The following is a 10,929-nucleotide window of genomic DNA, read 5'->3' as shown; positions in this document are numbered from 1 at the left end:
GTGCTCCACCAGCAGCAGCCTCCACCTCCGCAGTGGCGCTGTCAGTTAAAGAGCTGCTGGTCTCTAATTGGCTGGCAGCTCTCAGAGGGCAGGACTTGCGTTGCTGGGGTCCTTTATCCCGGGGAAGGTGCCCACCGCTCTCCAGTTAAGTGCTGAATTGGCAGTAGATTCAGCGGGCTTCCCACAGAAGAGGTGATGCAGGTTTCTCAGCGACGCCTTTATCAGATGACGAGAAGCCCCCAGCCCAGATACAATACTGGCCATTTTCTTTTTTTAACCAGGGAGTGCATCTTATTTTTCAAAGAAATGTCTTCATATCTATTTGGTTGGTTGACAGGTAACAGTGAGTTAAAGTAAATGGGTGAAAAGATTTACCATAAGGATTATCTTTTATTCTCAGGGTATATAGATGATTTGGATTTGTGTATAGGGAGCACAATCCTGAGATTTGCTCACGATGCACTAATAGTGGGTTTTGTAAAATGTGAGAAGAACGCGCGTGCACAGTAGCTCAGTGGTTAGCACTGCAGCCTTATAGCTCAAGCGACCTGGGTTTGGTTCTGGGTACTGCCTGTGCGGAGTTTGCAAGTTCTCCCTGTGACCGCGTGGGTTTCCACCGGGTGCTCTGGTTTCGTTCAACAGCCAAAGACTTGCAGGTTGATAGGTGAATTGGCCATTGTAAATTGCCCCTAGTGTAGGTAGGTGGTAGGAGAATTGAGGGAAGGTGGGGATGTGGTAGGGAATATGGGATTAATGTAGGATTATTATAAATGGGTGGTTGATGGTCGGCACAGACTCAGTGGGTCGAAGGGCCTGTTTCAGTGCTGTATCTCTCTATGACTCTATAACTGGGACTGCCTTAGTGCTAAGGGATCAGATGGGGAAGAATTTGTTAAGTGTGTCCAGGATAGTTTTCTGAAGCAGTATGTGGATGGCCCTACTAGAGAAGGGGCTACACTCGACCTCCTCTTAGGAAATGAGGATGGGCAGGTGGTTGATATGTCAGTAGGGGAGCACTTTGGGACCAGTGACCATAACTCTATTAGCTTCAAGATAGTTATGGAAAAGGATAGGACTGGTCCTCAGGTTGAAGTTCTAAATTGGTGGAAGGCTAATTTTGATGGCATCAGACAAGAACTCTCAAAAGTTGAATGGGAGAGGCTGTTTACAGGTAAAGGGACGTCTGGCAAGTGGGTGGCTTTTAAAAGTGAGATAGGAAGAGTTCAGGGCCGGCATGTTCCTGTTAGATGGAAGGGCAAGGCTGGCAAGTTTAGGGAACCTTGGTTGACGAGGGATATTGAGGGTTTGATCAGGACAAAGAAGGAGGCATATGTCAGGTATAGGCAGCTGGGATCAAGCGAGTCCCTCGAGGAGTATAGGGGATGTAGGAGTACACTTAAAAGGAAATTAGGAGGGCGAAAAGGGGCCATGAGATTTCCCTGGCAGATAAGATAAAGGAGAATCCTAAAAGATTCAATAAGTATATTAAGAGTAAAAGGGTAGCTAGGGAGAGAGTAGGTCCCCTTAAGGATCAGTGTGGTAATCTATGTGTGGAGCCATGGGAAATGGGCGAGGTCTTAAATGAATACTTCTCGTCTGTATTTACTGTGGAGAAGGTCGTGGAAGCTAATGAGTTCAAGACAGGGAACACCGATATCCTGGAGCATATCAACATTACAAAGGAGGAGGTGTTGGAGGTTTTGAAGCGTATTAAGGTGGCTAAATCCCCAGGGCCTGACCAGGTGTATCCTAGGATGCTATGGGAAGCAAGGGAGGAGATTGCTGGGGCCCTGGCAGAGATTTTTGTATCATCATTAGCTACGGGTGAGGTACCGGAAGACTGGAGGATAGCTAATGTTGTGCTTTTATTTAAGAAGGGCAGCAGGGATAAGCCAGGGAACTACAGGCTGGTGAGCTTTACATCAGTGATGGGAAAGTTATTGGAAGGGATTCTGAGCGACAGGATTTATATGCATTTGGAAAGGCATGGTCTGATTAGGGATAGTCAGCATGGCTTTGTGCGTGGGAAATCATGTCTCACGAATTTGATTGAGTTTTTCGAGGAGGTGACCAAGAGGATTGACGAGAGCAGGGCGATGGATGTTGTCTACATGGACTTTAGCAAGGCCTTTGACAAGGTCCCGCATGGTAGGCTGGTCCAGAACGTTCGAACACATGGGATCCAGGGTGAGCTAGCCAATTGGATACAAAATTGGCTTGGTAACAGGAGGCAGAGGGTGGTAGTGGAGGGTTGTTTTTCAGATTGGAGGCCGGTGACCAGTGGTGTGCCGCAGGGATCAGTGCTGGACCCTCTGTGACTTGGATGTGAATGTAGGGGGCATGATTAGTAAGTTTGCAGATGACACCAAAATTGGTGGTATAGTGGACAGTGAAGAAGGTTGTCTAAGGTTACAACAGGATATAGATAAACTGGGAAAGTGGGCAAGGGATTGGCAAATGGAACTTAACGCAGACAAGTGCAAAGTGATGCATTTTGGGAATTAAACCAGGGCAGGACGTATACAGTGAATGGCAGGGCCCTGGGGAGTGTTGTTGAGCAGAGAGATCTTGGGGTGCAAGTACATAGTTCCCTGAAAGTGGCAACACAGGTAGACAAGGTGGTGAAGAAGACGTATGGCATGCTTGCCTTCATCGGCCGAGGTATTGAGTACAAGAGTTGGGACGTCATGTTACAGTTGTACATAGCGCTGGTTAGGCCGTATTTGGAGTACTGTGTTCAGTTCTGGTCGCCGCACTACAGGAAAGATGTGATTAAGCTAGAGAGGGTGCAGAAAAGATTCACAAGGATGTTGCCTGGTTTGGAGGGCTTGAGTTATAAACAGAGATTGGATAGGCTGGGTCTGTTTTCTCCGGAGCGAAGGAGACTGAGAGGGCACATGATAGAGGTATATAAAATTATGAGAGGCATAGATAGGGTAGATAGCCAGAGTCTGTTTCCCATGGTAGGGGTGACTAAAACTAGAGGGCATAGATTTAAGGTGAGAGGGAGGAGGTTTAAAGGGGATCAAAGGGGCACATTTTTCATAGAAAGAATAGTGGGTATCTGGAATGAGCTGCCAGAGGAGGTGGTGGAGGCAGGACCAATAGCAACATTTAAGCGGCATCTGGACAGGTACTTGAATTAGCAAGGCATAGAGGGATATGGAATTAATGCAGGCAGGTGGGATTAGTATAGATAGGCATTATGGTCGGCATGGACGCAATGGGCCGAAGGGCCTGATTCTATGCTGTACGACTCTATGACTCGATGACTAATTTGGCAGGGGGGAATGGGTACCAGGATGAAACAGGAGAGGAGAAACAAGGGACAGAGAGGACTTGGAGAGACAAATAGCGCTGAAGAATAGTTCAGAAATAGGAGGGATCAGACAGGGAACCAATGCAAGGTAGTCTAAGATTGGCTTGGAGTGCATGTATGTAAATACGCTGAGCTGGTAAATAAAGTTAGTGATCTGCAAGCACAAGTTACCACATGGGACTGTGATATAGTGACAGTAACAGAGACCTGCCTCAAAGAAGGTGAGGATTGGTAACTTATTATTCCTGGCTACAATGTATTGAGGAAAGATAGGGAAGGAAAAAAAGAAAGGTGTGGCAGTATTAATCAAAGAAACCATTATAGCCCTGGAGATGAATGATGTGGAGGGGGCCAAGGGCAGAATCTGTTTAATTTGAAGTAAGGATCAAGAATGGAGCTATTCTGCTGCTGGGTGTGTACTGTAGGCCACCAAATAGTGGGAAGGAGAGAAGCAAATTCACAGGCAGGTTACAGAAAGATGCAAGAACTACGAAGTACTGGAAATAGGGGACTTCAAATATTCTAATATGGACCAAAATATTAACAGTGTGAAGGACAAAGAAGGGGAGAACATTCCTGAAGTGTGGTGCCCAGAATTGGCTACAATACTCCAGCTTACATCTAACCACTGATTATTTATAAAGGTTTAGCATAACTTCATTGCTTTTGTACTTTATGCCTCTGTTTATAAAGTGAAGGATCCAGCACTTTTTTAACAGCCTTCGCACCTAGTCCTGCCACCTTCAAACGTTAGTTTACATACACTGTTACGACCGAGATGGGAGGAGTGCACTATCTTTTCTAGTTCCACTTCTCCACAGGTCACAACATATATTTAAATGTTTACCCAGTTACTGATGTGGTCAATCATATACTCTACTCTTTATCCCAGAATAAACTACACCAACCAGGTTTTTTAATAAGCAACAAAATTATCAGTTTATTATAAAACAAGACTATCCAGTAATGAAGCAAAGCATTAACACACAGATTGAAATTTGAAAGTTCCCTTTTCAAATCCCCCACACACAAACTCATACACACACGGAACAATATACAGAAATTATCTTTGCAGAGGTCTGTTACAATAAAAAGGCAAAAAAAAAAGGAGAATACTTTGGCCTAATACTTGCTAATTCTTGAAGAAAAAAGAAGATATGGAAGGATGTCAGTTGTCCCTTTTGGTCTGGCATCTGGGTATACGGTGACGGGTCACTGGGATCTTTTCTGGAGCAGTTCTTTTCAGGCAGCGTCGAGAATTAATCTGGCAGGTTTTTCCAGGAGAAATGTGGCATCAGGGGTCTCAGCCCTGGTTTTTCCAAAGACAGGAGGAAAAAGGAATTGACACACTGGACTTCTCAGGGTCTCTTAGAGAGGTGCAGGAAAAATGAGCTGGGGGTATCTTTTACCTTGGCAGGCAAAACCCCAACTGTCTTCAAAGAGATAGAGGAGCAAATTTCAGGAAGGTGCAAGAATGGTAGGGTAGTGAAAATGGGAGATTTTAATTATCCTCATAAAATGGGAAATTAATGGTGTAAAGGCAAAGAGGGGGATGTGGGAACTTTCATGATCAGTATGTTTTCGGCCCAATAAGGAAGAAAGCACTTCATATCACCGTTCCTTCACTGGCACTGGGTCAAAATCCTGGAATTCCCTAACAGCACTGTGGGTGTACCTACCCCACATGGACTGCAGCGGTTCAAGAAGGCAGCTCGCCACCACCTTCTCAAGGGCAATTAGGGAGGCAATAAATGCTGGCCTGGCCAGTGACGTCCACATCCCAGGAACGAATAAAACAAAGTTCAGACCCCAAATGAAATGAAAACAATCCAAACCACAAACATAAAGTCCATCTCTTGACCTCCGTAAACCTTGACATGTGGCTTCTCTTTTTAACATCTCCCCTTAGTCCAAGGTTCCTGTCTTAAAGCAGGTGAGCTCCAGTAAAGGTTGTTTTTAGCACTCCTTGATTCTTCCAGTAAATGTTTTCAGTCAAGTGTCCTTTCCATGACCCCAGTGAAAAAAACGAAGTCTAGCATTTCATCAGGCTTATATTTACACAATTTAAATGAGTCCTTGGAAACATTTTTTTTTAAAAAGCACTCTCAAAACAACACTCCCAGGTCTCTCTGTTCCTGCACCCCTTTTAAAATTGTACCATTTAGTTTATATTGCCTCTCATTCTTCCTATCAAAATGTCACCACAATTCCCTGCATTAAATTTCATCGGCCATGTATTTGCCCATTTCACCAATTGTGTCGATGTCCTCCTTAAGCCTGTTACTATCTGCCTCATTGTTCACTACATTTCTGAGTTTTGTGTCATCTGCCAGCTTTGAAATTATGCCCTGTATACCCAGGTCCGCACATTAATATAGTTCAGGAAGAACAATGGTCCCAGCACCAGTCTGAAAAGCAACATGTTCACCACTTTCTGCTTTCTGCCTTTCAGCTGATTTTACATCCATGCTGCCACTGTCCCTTTAATGCCATGGACTTCAATTTTGCTTACAAGTCTACTATGTGGTACTTCAATCAAACGCCTTTTGAAAACTCATATACATGCCATCAAACACACTAGCTTCATCAACCCTCTCCGTTACTTCACCTAAAAACAGAATCAAGTTAGTCATGCATGATTTTCCTCCAACAAATCCATGCTGGCTGTCATTCATTAATCCATATGTTTGCAAGTGGCAACTAATTTTGTCTCAGTCTATTGTTTCTAAAAGTTTCCCCATTACTGGTAGTAAGCTGACTGGCCTCTAACTGCCAGGCTTCCTGTTTTTTGAACGGGGGTGTAACAGTTGCAATTCTCCTGTCCTCTGGTACCACCCCCATATCTAAGGAGGATTAGAATATTGTGGCCAGAGCCTCCACAATTTTTTTTTTTATTCATTCATTAGATGTGGACATCGCTGGCTAGGCCAGCATTTATTGTCCATCCCTAATTGCCCTTGAGAAGGTGGTGGTGAGCTGCCTTCTTGAACCGCTGCAGTCCAAGTGAGGTAGGGACACCCACTGTGCTGTTAGCAGGGGAGTTCCAGGATTTGGACCCAGCGGCAGTGAAGGAACGGCGATATTGTTCCAAGTCAGGGTGGTGTGTGGCTTGGAGGGGAACTTGCAGGTGATGGTGTTCCTAGGCATCTACTGCCCTTGTCCTTCTAGGTAGTAGAGATCGCGGGTTTGGAAGGTGCCGTCTAAGGAGCCTGCAGTGCATCTTGTAGATGGTACACACTGCTGCCACTGTGCGTTGCTGGTGGAGGGAATGAATGTTTGTGGATGCGGTGCCAATCAAGCGGGCTGCTTTGTCCTGGATGGTGTCGAGCTCTGACTTATGCATTGTAGATGATGGACAGGCTTTGGGGTGTCAGGAGGTGAGTTACTCGCTGCAGGATTCCTAGCCTCTGACCTACTCTTGTAGCCACGATATTTATATGGCTACTCCAGTTCAGTTTCTGGTCAATAGTAACCCCCAAGGATGTTGATAGTGGGGGATTCAGCGATCATAATGCCATTGAATGTCAAGGGGAGATGGTTAGATTCTCTCTTGTTGGAGATGGTCATTGTCTGGCACTTGTGTGGCACAAATGTTACTTGCCCCTTATCAGCCCAAGCCTAGATATTGCCCAGGTCTTGCTGCATTTGTACACAGATTGCTTCTGTATCTGAGGAGTCATGAATGGTGCTGAACATTGTGCAATCATCAGCGAACATTCCCACTTCTGACCTTATGATTGAAGGAAGGTCATTGATGAAGCAGCTGAAGATGGTTGGGCCTAGGATACTACCCTGAGGAACTCCTGCAGTGGTGTCCTGGAGCTCAGATGATTGACCTCCAACAACCACAACCATCTTCCTTTGTGTTAGGTATGACTCCAACCAGTAGAGAGTTTTCCCCCGATTCTCATTTACTCCAGTTTTGCTAGGGCTCCTTGATGCCATACTCAGTCAAATGCTGCCTTGATGTCAAGAGCAGTAACTCTCACCTCACCTCTTGAGTTCAGCTCTTTAGTCCATGTTTGAACCAAGGCTGTAAAGAGGTCAGGAGCTGAGTGGCCCTGGTGGAACCCAAACTGAGCGTCACTGAGCAGGTTATTGCTAAGCAAGTGCCGCATGATAGCGCTGTCGATAACAACTTTCATCACTTTACTGATGATTGAGAGTAGACTGATGGGGCGGTAATTGGACGGGTTTGAATTGTCCTGCTTTTTGTGTACAGGACATACCTGGGCAATTTTCCACATTGCCGGGTCGATGCCAGAGTTGCAGATGTACTGTATGGTGGTGTACCGTATGCCTTCTTGACTACCTTATCCACCTGCGTTGCCACTTTCAGTGACCTGTGGACCTGTACGCCCAGATCTCTCTGCCTGTCAATACTTCTAAGGGTTCTGCCATTTACTGTATACCTCCCACCTGCATTAGACCTTCCAAAATGCATTACCTCACATTTGTCCGGATTAAACTCCATCTGCCATTTCTCCGCCCAAGTCTCCAACCGATCTATATCCTGCTGTATCCTCTGACAATCCTCATCACTATCTGCAACTCCACCAACCTTTATGTCGTCCGCAAACTTACTAATCAGACCAGCTACATTTTCCTTCAAATCATTTATATATACTACAAACAGCAAAGGTCCCAGCACTGCTCCCTGCAGAACACCACTAGTCACATCCCTCCATTCAGAAAAGCACCCTTCCACTGCTACCCACTGTCTTCTCTGACCGAGCCAGTTCTATATCCATCTTGCCAGCTCACCTCTGATCCCGTGTGACTTCACCTTTTGCACCAGTCTGCCATGCGGGACCTTGTCAAAGGCTTTACTAAAATCCATATAGATAACATCCACTGCCCTTCCTTCATCGATCATCTTCGTCACTTCCTCAAAAAGCTCAATCAAATTAGTGAGACACGACCTCCCCTTCACAAAACCATGCTGCCTCTCGCTAATAAGTTTGTTTGTTTCCAAATGGGAGTAAATCCTGTCCCGAAGAATCCTCTCTAATAATTTTCCTACCACTGACTTAAGGCTCACCGGCCTATAATTTCCTGGATTATGCCTGCCACCCTTCTTAAACAAAGGAACAACATTGGCTATTCTCCAGTCCTCTGGGACCTCACCTGTAGCCAATGAGAATGCAAAGATTTCTGTCAAGGCCCCAGCAATTTCTTCCCTTGTCTCCCTCAGTATTCTGGGGGTAGATCCCATCAGGCCCTGGGGACTTATCTACCTTAATGCTTTGCAGGACGCCCAACACCACCTCCTTTTTGATAACGACATGACCCAGACTATCTACACTCCCTTCCCTGGCTCATCATCCACCAAGTCCTTCTCTTTGGTGAATACTGATGCAAAGTACTCATTTAGTACCTTGCCCATTTCCTCTGACTCCACACATAGATTCCCTCCTCTGTCCTTGAGTGGGCCAACCCTTTCCCTAGTTACCCTCTTGCTCTTTATATATGTATAAAAAGCCTTGGGATTTTCCTTAATCCTGTTTGCCAATGACTTTTTATGACCCCTTTTAGGCCTTCTGACTCCTTGCTTAAGTTCCTTCCTACTGTCTTTATATTCCTCAAGGGCTTCGTCTGTTCCTAGCCTTCCAGCCCTCACGAATGCTTCCTTTTTCCTTTTGACTTGGCTCACAATATCCCGCGTTATCCAAGGTTCCCAAAACTTGCCAAACTTATCCTTCTTCCTCACAGGAACATGCTGTTCCTGGATTCTAATCAACTGACATTTGAAAGACTCCCACATGTTAGATTGGTGTGAGTAAGGTGTTTCTTGGTGTTTCTGTGCCTTTGAAAAGGGCTGCAGTAAGCGTTAAGTCATGTTAATCTTTGTCACTCTGTTCTCTTCCCCTCCTCAACACTGCCAAGCAGTCCAGAAACCATAACCACACGGCTTTAGCTTCCATTCCAAGCCTTCATACTCAAACCTGGGAATCACCTCCATATTTGGATGCAAGTTTAAGATTAAGTATTGTATACTTACACAAAAAAGTGATGTGTGGTTATGTTAGGCTGTATTTTAAGTGTTTTGGATGACCTCAAGTTTATGGAGGGTAGAATGTGGGAGATCAGCCAAGAGTGTTTAAAAGGGGAGGTGTAGTGTAGTGGTAATGTCACTGGACTTGTAATCCAGAGGCTCAGACTAATTCTGTGAGGACATGGGTTCAAATCCCACCATGGTAGATAGTGAAATTTGAGTTCAATTAATAAATCTGGAATTAAAAAGTTAGTCTAATGGTGACCATGAAACCATTGTTGATTGTTGTAAAAACCCATCTGGTTCACCTTACCTGTTCTGGCCTACATGTGACTCCAGACCCACAGCAATGTGGTTGACTTTTAAATGCCCTCTGAAATGGCCTAGCAAGCCACTCAGTTCAAGGATAATTAGGGATGGGCAATAAATGCTGGCCTAGCCTGCAATGCCCACATCCCATGAACGAATAAGAAAATGTGTATTGAAATAGTCAAGTCTAGAGGCGCAAAGGCACGGATGAGGGTTTCGGCAGCAGGTGAGCTGAAGCAGAGGTGGAATCTGGTGCTTTTACAGAGATAGAAAGAGGCAGTCTTAGTGATAGCACAGATATATAGTTGGAAGATCATGTCGGGGTTAAATATGACACCAAGGTTGTGAACAGTTGTCAAAGAGAGGAATGGAGTCAATAGCGAGGCAACGGATTTTGTAGTGAGGACTGAGGACAATGGCTTCTCTTCACGCTGCTGCATTGTCAGCTCTGGAGTCCCCCAAGGATTTACCCTTGCCCCCCTCCTATTTTTATGTATGTGTTTGCCACTTGGTGACATCATCAGATTCCACATGTATGCTGATGACACCGAGCTGTACCTCGCCACTACCTCTGTCAACCCTTCACTGCCTCTGATTTGCCACTCTGGTTGTCCTACATCCAGTAGTGGAAGTGCAGAAAGTTCCTCCAATTAATTTTGGGAAGACCCCTCCACACTCCATTCATCACCCTGGCCACTGTCTGAAGCTGAAACAGACTGTTACTTAACCCTCAAATGAACTTCCAACCACATTTCAAAATTTGCCAAGCTTGGACATGTGGCAAACAGTGAAGATGATTTGAATCGCCTGCAACAAGACATAGATAGGCTAGCAGAATGGGCAGACTGGTGGCAGATGGAATTTAATACTGACAAGTGTGAGGTGATGCATTTTGGCAGAAGGAATAGGGAGAGACAATATAGACTTAATGGCACAGTTGTAAAGACTGTGCAAGAGCTGAGGGACCTTGGGGTGCATTTGCATCAATCTTTGAAGGTTGCAGGACAAATTGATCTTGGGCTTCATGAATAGAGGCATAGAGTACAAAAGCAGGGAAGTTATGCTAAACTTTTATAAAGCTCTGGTTGAGCCCCAAATGGAGTATTGCGTCCAGTTCTGATCACCACACTTAAGGAAGTAGTGAGGGTCCTTGAGGGCGTGCAAAGGAGATTTACCAGAATGGTTCCATGGTTGGGGAATTTTAGTTACAAGGTTAGGTTGGAAAAGTTGGGGTTGTTCTCCTTGGAGCAAAGGAGATTGAGTGGAGATTTAATAGAGCTGTACAAGTTTATGACAGGCTTAGATA

The sequence above is a fragment of the Heterodontus francisci genome, chromosome 8 (genome assembly GCF_036365525.1).
Source record: "Heterodontus francisci isolate sHetFra1 chromosome 8, sHetFra1.hap1, whole genome shotgun sequence".
Lineage (NCBI taxonomy): Eukaryota > Metazoa > Chordata > Chondrichthyes > Heterodontiformes > Heterodontidae > Heterodontus > Heterodontus francisci.
This window is presented reverse-complemented; position numbering follows the sequence as displayed.